Source organism: Vicia villosa, linkage group LG2 (genome assembly GCF_029867415.1).
Source record: "Vicia villosa cultivar HV-30 ecotype Madison, WI linkage group LG2, Vvil1.0, whole genome shotgun sequence".
Classification (NCBI taxonomy): Eukaryota; Viridiplantae; Streptophyta; class Magnoliopsida; order Fabales; family Fabaceae; genus Vicia; species Vicia villosa.
Window position 1 is genome coordinate 104922187 of NC_081181.1, and position 15199 is coordinate 104937385.

Consider the following 15199-nt stretch of genomic DNA (forward strand, 5'->3'; position numbering starts at 1 on the left):
GTTTTAGGTAAACCAGATACAAAGTCCATAGAAATTCCATCCCACTTCCAATCCAGAACAAACAACGGTTCCATCAATCCAGACGGTTTCTGATGCTCAATTTTCGACTTTTGACAAATTAAGCAAGCATAAACAAACTCAGCAATTTCCTTCTTCATTCCAGGCCACCAAAACAACTTCTTAAAGTCATGATACATCTTGGTAGCACCAGGATGAATACTCAATCCACTTCGGTGTCCTTCTTCTAGAATACTTTTTCTGATCTCAGCAACATCAGGTACACACACTCGGTCTCCAAATCTCATAACGCCATTCTCGTCAATTCGGAATTCACCTCCTTGGCCTTGATTAATCAATGTCAACTTATCCATCAAGTTAACGTCAGATTTCTGTCTGTTTCTAATTTCCTCAAGGATACTATTAGTCAACTTCAACATTCCCAACTTAGCACTATTGGAAGTACTTTCACATACTAAACTTAAATCTCGAAATTGCTCAATTAAATCCAATTCTCGCACCATTAACATGGACATATGCAATGACTTCCTACTTAATGCATCAGCAACAACATTTGCTTTACCAGGATGGTAATTCAAACCGAAATCATAATCTTTCAGAAATTCTAACCATCTCCTCTGCCTAATATTAAGTTCCTTCTGATCGAAGAGATATTTCAGACTCTTATGATCGCTGAATACCTCAAATCGAGAACCATAAAGATAATGTCTCCACAACTTCAACACAAACACCACAGCCGCCAATTCTAAATCATGAGTCGGATAATTCCTTTCATGAATTTTCAACTGTCTTGAAGCATAGGCCACTACCTGCTTATCTTGCATCAAAACACCACCTAAACCCATCAGTAATATGGGGCATGACCTCTAACGTCATGACCTGTCCTGAGTGTAAATAATTATTGTTATGTGAGTAATATGGGGCATGAATTGTTGAAAGAATTTCTTTAACGTGTCTAAAGTAAGACATAAATAACTATAGTGAAATAAAGGCTTATAGAATTATGAAAATCTTTAATCTCATCAATATCAATGTAGAATCAAGTTGTTGCAAGTGACTAATAAGTTGCAATTGGATAAGGAACGTTGAGTTCGAATCATGTCAAAATAGTAAAAGCTTGCCCGTGCAGCTAGCTTTTCCTGCGGCTGATATGTATGTTTTACAGGTGGATGCAGGTGGATGCAGTTGTCTTCCCGGATGGAACTATTGCTCTTGGTTGCATTTGCAAGGACCTCGGTGGAGAGACATTTTTTGCTTCGTGTAAGAAGGAAGTGCTGGTAGCTATGCCTGCTGTTGCAAAGATGCTGGCCATTCGTTGGTGCCTTGAATTGGCAAAGGAGAACAAGCTGGTGCGGATTGTGGTTCAGTCTGATTGTCTAAACACTGTGAATTGCGTAAACTCTTTAGAGGCTTTTGCTGATTTTGAAATTATAGCAGCAGACTGTAGAAGCCTTCTTAGTTCTTTTGTTTTGGCTAGTCTAATGTTTATTAGTAGATCAGACCATGGTGTACTCCATAATCTTGTGGGATATGGTAACATCCATGGTTCTATGTTGTGGAAAGGGGATTACCCTTCTGCTGTTCCTGTTGCTGTTAGGCATTTGCCTTTTCTTGCTTAATGGAAATTGTTTTCATATAAAAAAAATTAAATAAATAAATAAAAATGCGCCGCAACTTTTTTTTATGACAAAACTAATCCAAATTTTATATTTCAGCATAGAAATCTTCTAAAAAAATTGGATGGTTTTAATATAGGCGGGTTGCCGGCCCAATCTTAAGATACTTAAATAAGGGTTTTATAGCTCAAAATTTTAAAATATTTGAGCTTAATGAGATGTCTCTATTTAATAAATATCGGATATATTAAGACCTCCCTTGTATATTGATGTAGCATTATATATATATATATATATATATATATATATATATATATATATATATATATATATATATATATATAAATAATGCTACATCATGTGATAAATCTCTTTTGTATATTTTATTTATGAAGTTTATTTTAATTAAAAAGAAACTCTTTTTAAATTATAAAAAATATATAAATAATTGTATTTCTGTTATTTTTTAGTTATTTTAAATTTCTAAAATAAATAAATAAACATTTATATTATAATATGTTATGTTTACACAACATAAATTTATACGATTCTTATTAATTATATTTTAACATATAAAAATTTATGATAAAATATATTTATAATTTCATATGAAATATTTTTAAAAATTAAATAAATTTTTCTTTAAACCTCAATATTTATTGGACAGTTCTGAATTCAGTTGGTTAATCTGTAAGTACTATTTAAACTTTGAGGACTAATCCTAACATATGCGAATTCAACGAATCGTATATTTTATGATCAAGAATAAGAAAGATAAAACAAATGGTTGAAATAAATCATGTGAAACATATTTATCAACATATATTACCATTTCTTGTTTTACATACTGAATATTAAAAACAAATCATTCATATGTACAAATAAAATATGTACAAATAAAAACAATGAATAATAAAAACAAATCATTCTAGAAGCAAGTACCACCGAATAACATCTATAAAATACAAAATAAACATTGAACTTATTTTCTTGTACTTGTCCCTTTTTTTTTTTTTTTTTTTTTTTTCTAATTCCAAGTTTCATAGTTCACATTAATATCGCATGATAGATCTATGAAAAGTATATTTTGCATGGAATGGCTGATTTTAGAATTAAATATGTTTTTGATTTTAATAAAATAATAAATCTTGTTTTTGATTTTACTCTCTATAAAATTATTATACATCTAGTTTAAGTCTATACTGTTAAACTAATATATATTTTTGAATGATTATTTTGCAAACATGTTTATAACGTTTTAAATTTTTTATGTAAAATTCTTAAAATTGGATTTCTAAGTCGAAATTTTCATTATTTTTATCATTATTTTTTTAAGTTTAAATTCATTTAATTCTTCTCATTTTAAAAATATCTAAAATTTGATAAATAAATATTTTAAAGTGTTATGTATGAAATAATTATTTAAAAATTAAAAAATATCAAACAATTTTTAAAATTATAAAAAATAACAAGACTAAAATTAAATGCATAAAAATTTTGTAACAATTAAAATATATCATATTTTTAATAGGATTAAAAATAAAATTTATAAAAACAAAAATATAAATTTTGTAACAATTAAAATATATCATATTTTTAATAGGATTAAAAATAAAATTTATAAAAACAAAAATATATTTAACCTTTGATTCTATGTGTTGTTGAGAATGCACCGATAGTATATTCAGATGATTCACGTTATCGCATAATAGAATAATGTATAAATAAAAAGTTCTATGATAAAATAACGTATAAAAAAACTTCATTGAATTTTTTAAATCAATTTTGTGTTGTTGAAAATGGATCAATAATGTCTATATATGAAATTTTTATAACATATAGTAGAGGAATTTTCATAAAACCATGTATGATTTCTATACATGTTGAAAATATATATTTTATTATTAAAAAATATACATTTTTTCTAAAACGAAATAACGTACCAGAAAACTTCAATTTAAATTTTCTAGAATACATATTGAAAAACTTAAAATAAAGTTTTCTGATAAAAAACATACCATAAATATTTAAAATGAATTTTTCGATAAATTTTATTTAATAGAAAACTTTTATACATCGAAAATTTTGAGTATAGGTAAACAATTAAAGATAAATGTAGAAAGGATAAATACCATATTTTAAATTTTGTAGGACAAAAGAAAAGTTTGCAGGGGGTATGAAATAAAATATTTTAATGAAAATAATGTATGAGATCAACACTTTAGGTCCATTAAATATTATTGGGCTAAGAGAAGTGGTTATAAAAAGATAAGACAATTTCTTTATGAGAATTTCTTTAAAGTCCTCTATTCTTCTTGGTCACCTGCGGCGAATTTTTTAGAATGCCTCTTTATTTCAAAAATGTATTTTCGAAGTTAAAAAAAAGTGTTTTCGAAAATACATTTTTGAAAACATTTTTTTTCACTTAAAAAAATATTTCGGAAATACATCTCCGAAAACAACATTTCGGAGATGCATTTCTGAAAAAATGTGCGTTTTGCTGTTTAAACAAAACAGTCTCCCCCCATTTCCATTTTACCCTAAATATTTCAAACCTTCAAATTTCTACTCAAGCATTTGCAGAAGCACCAAAGGCTACTTCAAAGACCATCAATTTGCTATCCAAAGGCTCATAGACCACTTCTAAAGCACCTCCAACAACACCACAAATCTGTAAGTTTTCAAAACTTTCAATTTATGATTGAAATTGATATTAGGGGTGTTAGAAATTAGTATAATGTAGTACATTTAAGTTATTATATGTCACTGAATATGTTAGGGGTGTTAGAAATTAGTAAAAATTTGATTTTGATGCATTAGGGCAAGTATTGCAAGTTCTGCAAAAATGGTGTCGCAGGGGGTTTCGGAAGTGCATTTCCAAAAACACCTCCCTGACCAGTTTCGGAAATGTACTTTCGAAATTTACCAAAAAATGTTTTTTTAAATTTTCTTGAGTGATTCGCATTCTTATGGATTTCAATTTTTTCAGGAAAATGGCAAGCAACCCCGCACGACTTAGACAGGGCAGAGAGACACAAATAGCGTCGGCTAGACGTGAGCGGGAGGCGCAGCTGACATCGACGCAAGGACAAGGTAGAGTACGAGTACCCGTCCAGATGGATGAGGCTGGTTCCTCATCTGGATCGAGGAGACGGCTGGCTCGGGTGTCTTCTTCCCGACAGGAGGAGGTATGGGAGGAGGAGGTACGGGAGGAGGAGGACAAGGTGAGATACCAGGATGATGAGGAGATACCTGATGCTGACCCTTCGCACGGGGAGGAGGAGGAAGTGGATGGCTTCCCGGGGGGTCCTAGGGATACTTCCGTGCTGATTTCCTACCACAAGCACGTCACTCGACGTGTCTGGGAGGGAGAGGTATTTTTTTAATTTAACCGACTTTATTATTTAACTGTTTTTTATTTCACATTTTCTTCACGGTCTAATTAACAATCTTTTTTGTTTTTGTTTTTGTTTTTTGTTGTAACAGGGAAGGGCGACGCTAAAAATGGTGAACCACGCGCGAACGATTTTTGATCTGTTTAAACCAGAGGCACAGTGGTTTAATGATGTGGTGACTGCTTCCGGGCTCGGTGGGTTGTGCATGACCGGGTATACCACTATCAGCCACGGCATGCAGGGGGATTTCGTGGAGCGGTGGCATAGAAAGACGTCTTCTTTCCACTTACCGGTTGGGGAGTTGACGACCACCTTGCACGATGTTCACTGTCAGCTCCATCTGCCGATCAGAGGGAGACTACTGCACCATTCCCGGATACAGAGGGTCGAGGCGATCGAGTGGATAGTCGACTATCTGGGTATGGACCCACACATGGCTGATTTTGAGTGTTGGACGACGAATGGGGCCCATATCCGGTTCTCCAGCTTGAGAAAGCTGTATGAGAACCACTTGGATGCGGCGGCCGAGTCCGAGCAAAAGGGGGACGAGCTTTTTACGAAGTATCACCGTGCCTGCGCTCTTCGGTGCAGGTTCATGTTCTTGGTAGGCACTGCACTCTTTGTGGACAAGAGTTCAACCTACATCGACATGACTTATCTCCGCTACTTCATGGACCTGATTACCATTCACCAGTGGAACTGGGGGTCAGCTATTCTGGTATACCTATATCTGAAGCTGAATGAAGCCTCCAACTGGAGCACCAGGCAGTTGACTGGATCTGCCACACTCCTGACGGTACGTTTCGTTTTAATTATTTCACATTTATTTATGGTTCGTATTAATTTTTAACATGTTATCGTATTTGTGTTTCAGAGCTGGATAATCTCCTACTTCCCCCGCATCCACGGCTTCGCCATTGATCCTGCGCACGATGACGCAATGCCCAGGGCCGCTCGATATGTTCTCCAAAGGGGGAACAACGCAGTGGGACCATATCGCGGGTACCTCGACCGCACAGCTCACGATGACATTCGTTGGACGCCATTCAGTGACTACACTGTTGTTGTCCCATTTGACCGTATCGCGTTATACTCTGGCTGGTTGGAATGCGGGGTCAATACCATGGTGAGGTATCTACCGGAGCGGTGCATGCGGTAGTTTGGACGTGTGCAGATGATACGAGGTCACCGTTTGAGGCTGCTCCCGACACAGTTACCCGAGTGGAGCTCACTACTATATTGTGGATTGGGCGCATCATTTGGTCCCGGAGGAGTATCGGCGTATGTAGGCCACCCAGGAGTGGTATTGTATAGAGGGGTACGTGACAGGGTTCTATCGGGTGTCACATCCTCTGATGATACCCGGAGCTCCCAGAGCTCCTAGGCCAGCATATGAGGAGATCTTGGAGAACCAGCAGGCCGAGGATGACCATGCCATTGATCTCCTGTCGATGTGCCAGCAGATAGAGATGCTTGGGCAGGACGCATTTGACCGAGGTATCATTGTGCATGGTGGTCCAGAGGCAGTCGCCGTCGTGGAGAGGATGGTCAGTGACGTGGGCGGCGCGGAGGCATATACGAGGTAGAGGAGGTCCCAGGAAGTTAGGGTTAGGCATACTCAGTAAGGGGTTCCGGTTTATTTTTCTTTGACTTTATTGTATTCGGCTTGTATTGAAGGATAAAAAAACACTTAGAAAGGGGGGGTTTGAATAAGTGTAGCTTTAAAACTTGTAAGATAAAAACAATTTGCACAATGATTTTTATCCTGGTTCGTTGTTAACTAAACTACTCCAGTCCACCCCCTTGGAGTGATTTACCTCACCTGAGGATTTAATCCACTAATCACACAAGATTACAATGGTTTTCCACTTAGATAACTTCTAAGTCTTCTAGAGTATTCTGATCACAACGTGATCACTCTAGGAACAAACTGCTTAGATACCCTCTAAGACTTTCTAGAGTATACTGATCACAACCTGATCACTCTAGTTCTTACAACTTAATGTAAACAACTTCTTATAAGAGTTACAATGCTTCTTAATAAGCTATTATCACAACTGTGATTTTCTCTTAAGTTTAAGCTTAATCTCACTAATATATTACAACAGCAATGTAGTGAGGTTGAAGATGAAGTTTGAGAGCTTTTGAATTTGACAGCGTTTCTGTATGTATGCGCAAAGTGTTGTATTAAGCTTCTCTTCAGAACTTCTATTTATAGGCGTTTGAGAAGATGACCGTTGGGAGCATTTAATGTTTTGCGTGATCCGTACAGCATTGCATTTAATGTTTCACTCTTTTGTCAACTACCTCGAGCCTTGCTTTCGCTGTGTCTACTGACGTTGCCTTTAATAGCTACTAACGTTCCTTTTGTCAGTCAGCGTAGCCTGCCATCTTGTACTTGCTTCTGATCTGATGTTTGTGTAAACAACGTTTGAATGTCATCAGAGTCAAACAGCTTGGTGCAGAGCATCTTCTTGTCTTCTGACCTTGAAGTGCTTCTTAGCGTGATACCATGAGAACTTCAGTGCTTCTGCTTCTGATCTCAAGTTTTTCTGATGCTTCCATAGACCATGTTCTGATTCTGCTTGACCATCTTCTGATGTCTTGCCAGACCATGTTCTGATGTTGCATGCTGAACCTTCTGAGTCAGTGCTTCTTGCGCTGATTTTGTGCATACTCTTTATGAGATTCCTGAAATGGAAATTGCATAGGTTTAGAGTACCACATTATCTCATACAAAATTCATATACATTGTTATCATCAAAACTAAGAATATTTATCAGAACAATTCTTGTTCTAACATGTATTTCTTGACATTTACGTACACTTTCGTACACTATTAGTTGTATATATAATATTAGTATTTTATGCTAATATGTCGCTTATTTTATTCGGGTTATATTTTATTTATATCAAGCACTGTTTACTGCAAGCGTTGTCGTTTAATTAAAAATATAGGACTAAACGTTGTTTAGAAAAACAAAAAAAAAACAATTTCTGCATTTTTTGGAGATGTATCTCCGAAAACACCCAAAAATGTGAAAATGGTATTTTCGAAAATGCCTCTCCGAAAACACCCCCATTTGATGTTTTCGGAGATGCATTTCCGAATTCTAGGAAAATCTGAAGAAAAAAAATTACTTCGAAAATGCATTTCCGAAGTAGGGGTATTTTTGGGTTTTCGCTGGAGGTTCAGGGGGGTCTACAAAGAAAATTCCTTTCTTTATAGACTTTCATAGAGAAAATCCCGAAATATTATTCGGAGATACATCTCAAAAATATTTAAAAAATTGAGATTTTTTTTGGAAGAATAGCTTTAAACTTTACTCACTAAAAAACGATAAGTACAAACTGATCGCTAGGATCCAGGTCTTCAAACCAAACCAAACCTATACAAAGAACAACGAATCAAAATAGTATTAATAATTCTATCAGAAATTGTGTCCTCAAGCTGTTTTTGGGAGAAGATACACTCATTCTGCGCCTTCCACAATTCATAAATCGTCTCCGCCACGACAATCTTTAGGACTTGTCTCTTCCATCCCTTCTTCCTTGTTTCCATAACAAGACATTCCATTTCCAATGTCCAGCCTGACGGATTCCTCATAATATCAATCCAGTTTAAAATACGCTGCCAAATATCTTTGAACCTATGACATTCAAAGAACAAATGTTCAATAGACTCACTGTTATCACAAAAACAGCACCTGGTATCTACATCAATACCAAACTTCACAAGACGGTCTCTAGTTGGAAGCTTCTTCCATAAACTCATCCACAGTGTGGATCTTGTCCGCAGTCTCGCACGGTTCTGCAATAGGATTTTATCCCATCTCAACTGCACACCGTCTCCACGCAGCTCCTTGTACATAGCACCTGACATATAATGTCCATTGGCCACCGCTTTTTTCCAACAATCCTTAGTATGCACGTACTCCCTTCTCTTGATTATCTTCTTTAGAATCCAAGAACAAGAGTCTTTATATTGCAATTGCATCAATCACAACCTTTGAAAAAGTAAATATCCAGCCACTGTATCCACAGCTTATCCGCCTTCTTGTGGATATTCCAAAGTAATTTCCCCATGGTAGCTATATTCCAAGTTTTAAGAGAAGTAATATTGAGCCCCCTGCCCCTGTAGCCCCACAGATATGCTCCTACGAGACCGGCGCCTTCTTGCTGATAATCTCTTTTCCTCTCCAAAGGAAACTTCTACACATGGCCTCTATGTCTTTGATAACTTTTTGGGACAGCGGAATTATTTGCATCCAATAGCTTGTGACTGCAAATAACACTCTCTTAATAAACTGACATCTCCCTGCATAGCTTAATAATCGAGTCGTCCAGTGCTTTATTCTCGCAAAAATGCGCTCAATAAGAGGTCGACACTGTTGTATGGTGAGCCTTCTAACGGAATTCCCAAATATTTGAACGACATCTCCCCCTCCGCAAAACACGTGTCTGTAATTATGTGAACGACACCCCCCCTCCAAAAAAATTGGGATTATGGTTAATTCGGAGATGCATCTCCGAAAATACCCCAAAAAGATTAGGATTTTGGTTAATTCAGATATGTATATCCGAAAAAACCTCAAAAAATTGTCAGAGGTTTTTTCGGATATGCATATCCGAAAAAATTTCAAAAAATTAAAAATTTTAGAATATTAATTAATTCGAATATCTTAAAATTGATATAATTTATAAATTATAAATAATAATAACAATAATGATAATTATACTGTACATATTTCTATTCCAATTATAAATTAAAAAATAAAACTCATAAAAAATTTCATTATTTCTTGATAAATTTCATATTAATAATTATTAAAATTATAACTAATACACAACAATTATGATTATATAAAAAATAAATAAGTTAATAATTATTCAACAAAATTTTAAAATAAAAGAGACCAGGTAAGAATAAAACTATTTACTACTTTATTCATACTTTAATATAAATTTTGAATTACATAGTTTTTTAAAATGATTAATAAAAATCACAAATATAAAAATTATTTTAATAACTAATTATGATAAAAAATCATTTATATATAAAATAATTTTTAACTTTAAAATTGTTTTGAAATTTTGTTTACAAAATGAATTTTTTTAACTATAAACTTGTTTTTGAAAATTATTTTATGAAATAACTTTTTTATGTATTATAAAAAATAATAAATAAATAGTAAATAAATATCTTTATTATAATAATAATAATTATTAATTATATCTATAAAAATAAGGTGTTGATTTAAATATTTATTAGGATAATATTATTATTATATCTTGATTATAATGATATATATTTAATAATATATTTTAATTAATATAATTAATTATACTATTAAATGTATTGATTCACCTTGATTTTAATTTTTTAATAAGTATTGAGTTTTTTCAAATAATCATATTCGAAAAATTTCAAGACCAAAAATTAGAATATTTTGGATATGCATCTCCGAAGACACCCCTTTCCCAAAAAAAGTGTCTTCGGAAGTGCATCTCCGAAGTTATATTTTTTTCTAAAAAATAGTGTTTTCGGATATGCACATCCGAAATAACCTTTTTTTTTTCAAAAAAATGCCTTCGGAGATGGATTTCCGAAATATAGGGGTATTTTGGAATTTTCGCCGCGAGTTCCTAAGAAGGTAGGGAGGTATATAAAGAAATTGTAAAAAAAGTGTCTTCGGAAGTGCATCTCCGAAGTCACATTTTTTCTAAAAAAAAAAAGGTGTCTTCGGATATACACATTCGAAATAATCATTTTTTTTCAAAAAAAAATGCCTTCGAAGATGCACTTCTGAAATATAGGGTTATTTCGGGGTTTTCGCCACGGATTCCTAAGAAGGTAGGGAGGTATATAAAGAAGTTGTCAAAGATAATTTATCCCGTCGCCCCCAATCTAACTTGGCAATCCCTAATTTTTCGTTAATACAAACAAGTAACAAACTCGTACGTTTGAACGGGTTCTGGTAGGGGATGAGTATTTGATTCAAATATATATATTTTTTAATAAAAAAATATTAAAAGTAATTAACACTTTGTGAAAAAAAATAAGAATATTTAACATTAAATTGTGTCTAAAAAAAATCAGAAACAATATTGAAAGTACCAAAATTAAATTGTGTCTAAATAGCCTTTTGTAACTTCATGTTTTCGTTAATAATCAATATTGTGATTAGTAACTTCATGTTTCCGTTAATATTCACTATTTTAATCAGTAACTTCATGTTCCCGTTAATATTCAATATTTTAATCATTAACTTCGGGTTCCCGATAATATTCAATATTGTGATCAGTAACTTCACGTTCCCGTTAATATGCACCATTTTGATCAGTAACTTCATGTTCCCGTTAATATTCAATATTTTAATCAGTAATTTCATGTTCCCATTAATATTCAATATTGTGATCAGTAATTTCATGTTCCTGTTAATATTCACTATTTTGATAAGTAACTTCATGTTTCCGTTAATATTTAATATTTTAATCAATAACTACAGGTTTCCGTTAATATTCAATGAAGATGTTTTCATGTTGGTTGCATTTGTGGTAAAACATACCTGAGTGTTTTAATGTCTTGACTGATGTCATGACATGTTTGATATTGTGTTATGCAGGTTGCATATGTGTTAAGCTAATACAGGTTCTGTAGTGAATGTAATGACCGGTGTCATGACATCCTTGTGTGACAGCAGGAGCTGTTATATTTTATTAATTGTGTTTCCCGATTTCTCTCAATCAACAATTTAGGAAACCTTTTATTGTGTGCTGAATACTTTGTCCAGAAGATTTTAATGACAGCACATTCTGTAACAACCAGATGGCGTGTAAATTAGGTTAACTTGGTTAACCCTAATTTGTTTCTAAAAAAGCCCAAGGCCCAAGAGCTGCATATAAAAAGTCTGCAATCCTAATTTGGAACGCAGAGAGAGAGAGAGAGAGAGAGTATTGTGTTAATTGTAAAGAACCATAGTTCTATAGCTGTCTCTTGTACTCCAAGAAATTGTCTTTGATGATTGCGTTGGAATAGGTTGTTTGTGTTAATTTTCACTCTAAGCTTTTAAGCACGAGTGTGTGTCTCTTTATTGAAGCTTTTAAACATATCAAGGTGTGTTTTTGAAGTGTGTCTTCTCTCTGAATTTGTTTAATGTTTATTTGTAATCACTGCTGTGATTGAGGGGGGGTAAGTGGAGATACTTAGGTCTAGGAATAGATTGGAATTGCATTGGGTAGGTTTTAAGTGAGGAGTTGTAAATGGGGGAAGTTTAACTCCGAATTAATTCTGCTTATATTGGATTCCCTCCCTGGCTTGGTAGCCCCCATAGTAAGTTGTTTGAACCGAACTGGGTAAACAATTCTGTGTGTTCTTTATTGTTTTTATGCATTTCTGTTTTAATTATTTGTGCTGTGTGATTGTGGATGTCATAACATCCAGCAAGACATCGAGCGTGAGTTACTAGAATTTTCAATTGGCATCAGAGCAGGCACCCTGCCTGTTTACATCTGGGTGAGATCTAGGGACAACAAAATTCTGGTACTATGGAGAAGGAACTGTTAGTGCTTGGGAATAGACCACCCATCCTAGATGGCTCTAACTATGACTACTGGAAACCACGTATGGTAGCAGTCATAAAGTCTATGGACAGAAGGCCTGAAGAGCTGTGGAAAGCGGATGGAAACATCCTGAGAAGGTTATGGAAGACAGAACCACTATTCTAATTCCTGAAACTCAATGGAACAAAACTAAAGAAGAGCTAGCTTTGGGCAATTCCAAGGCCCTAAGTGTCTTGTTCAATGGAATTGACAAGAACATATTCAGGCTTGTGCAACACTGTGAACTAGCTAAAGAAACTTGGGATATTCTCAAAACAACACATGAAGGCACATCCAAGGTAAAGATGTCGAGACTTCAAATGCTTACCACTAAGTTTGAAAATCTCAAGATGAAAGAGGATGAAACCATTTATGAATTCTATATGAATGTCCTTGAGATTTCAAATAACTCAGGAGCCTTAGGAGAAAAAATGTCTGAGGAAAAATTGGTAAGAAAGATCCTCAGATCACTGCCTAAGCGATTTGATATGAAAGTGACTGCCATAGAGGAAGCCCAACACATCAGCAACATGAAGCTGGACGAACTCATTGGCTCTCTACAAACCTTTGAGTTAAGTATCTGTGAGCCTGTTGAAAAGAAGAACTAAAGCATAGCTTTTGTCTCCAACACAGATGATAATTCAAGAGAAAGCAATGGTGGAAGTGATGAAAATCTATTAGAAGCCATAGCCATACTTGGAAAACAGTTCAACAGACTTATTAAAAGGGTTGATCAGAAGTCCAGACCCAATGTCAAGAACACTTCCAATGACATTAGCCAAACCTATGATTCAAGCAGAATACTCAAAGCTGAGGAGAAGCCCAATCAAGGGAAAGGGGTTCAGTGTCATGGATGTGAAGGATTTGGACACATAAGAGTTGAATGTCCTACCTACCACAAGGAGCAAAAGAAAGGACTATCTGTCACTTGGTCTGATGAAGACTCCGATTCAGAAGAAGAAACTTCAAGACATGTCACAGTTCCAACAAGAGTCTGTGAATCTGATGATGATTCCAGTGATGATGAGCTAACCTTTGATGAACTTGCTGCCTCATACAAGAAGTTGTGTATGAAGAATGCTGAAGTCTGCAAACAAGTGGAGAAGCAAGAGATAATCATAATAGATCTAGAAACTGAGAAGAATAAACATCTTGCAACCATAGACTCTCTCAGTAGTGAAGTTAGCATGTTGAACTACAAACTTGATCAAATGACCAAGTCCTTCAAAATGCTGAACAATGGAACTGATACTCTAGAAGAAATTCTGGAGTCTGGACAAAGAATAGTAGACATGTCCGGGGTAGGATTTGTGGCTAAAGAGGAATTCACCTCTGGGTTCAGGAGAGCAAAGCCCGAAACTTGTGTGACCCACCAGATGTCAGCTCCAATGTCACAACATCAAGGAAACAGAAGAAGAAGGCATTCAAAGAAGAAATTCCAAAAATGGAGGTGTCATCACTGTGGAAGATTTGTTCACATAAAGCCATTCTGTTTCCGACTATTTGGTTATTCAAATCAAATTCATCAAGCCAAACATGAATATGATACCTGTAACAAAAAGCAACGGTGGGTGGCCAAGAATGTTGCTCTAGTAGCACACACCTATCTAAGAATGCCTGCCAAAGAAGATTGGTACCTTGACAGTGGTTGCTCAAATCATATGACTGGGAGAAAGAACTCACTAGTAAACCTCAAACTTGAGAGAACTAACTATGTAACTCTTGGTGATAAAGAAAATGAAGAAGTCATGAAGGGAGTCATATCTGAGAACAATTGTTATCTATGGGAGCCTAAAAACTCCAAGTTACTGACTACTTATCCCATGGCCAAAGAAAAAAATGAGGAAAAGGATCAAGAAAGAACTATCAAATTGGAGGTTCCTGTTCCCAGAACAAATATCCAGACAGAAGAAGTGGATGAGTCTGATGATGAGACTTATATTGAAGAACTTACCAACGAAGAACTTGCTGCTGGATACCCTGAGGTGTGTCTACTAAATGGAGAACTGAGCAAGGGACTGACAATGTATAAAAATGCTTATGCCCTGTTGCAAGAAGAAAGAGTAAGTCTCATGATAAACACTGTTGACCTAGAGGGAAAACTGTGAGACACAAAGAAGAGAAAGAAGCTTAATCAAGAGCCTCAACATCTGGGAAAACACACACCTATCTCAGCCAAGAAATGCTATCAGTGTGGTAAGATATGTCACTTGAGGTTCTGTTGTCCTGAAACTCAGCCATATACCAAAAGAAATACCCCTCAACAGGAAAACCTGACCAAGATAAATCCATCACAGCGGAAGTCATGTATGAACGTTGAACACTCAAGCCATGACAAAAATAAGGAGGAGGCTGTAAAGAAAACAGGAAGCTCCAGAAGAAGGAAACCTAGACAAGATAAACATCACAAAAAGGACAAGTGCATTCCTGTTACAAGCAAGAACAAGACAATAATGGGGGATGTTGTAGAAGGAAGTGAGTCTGCTACCTCAGCAGAATATGACAATGTCAAAACTGATGTCTTAACATCAAAATATGTTGAGAACTCAATTGTGCGCATTAAGACAA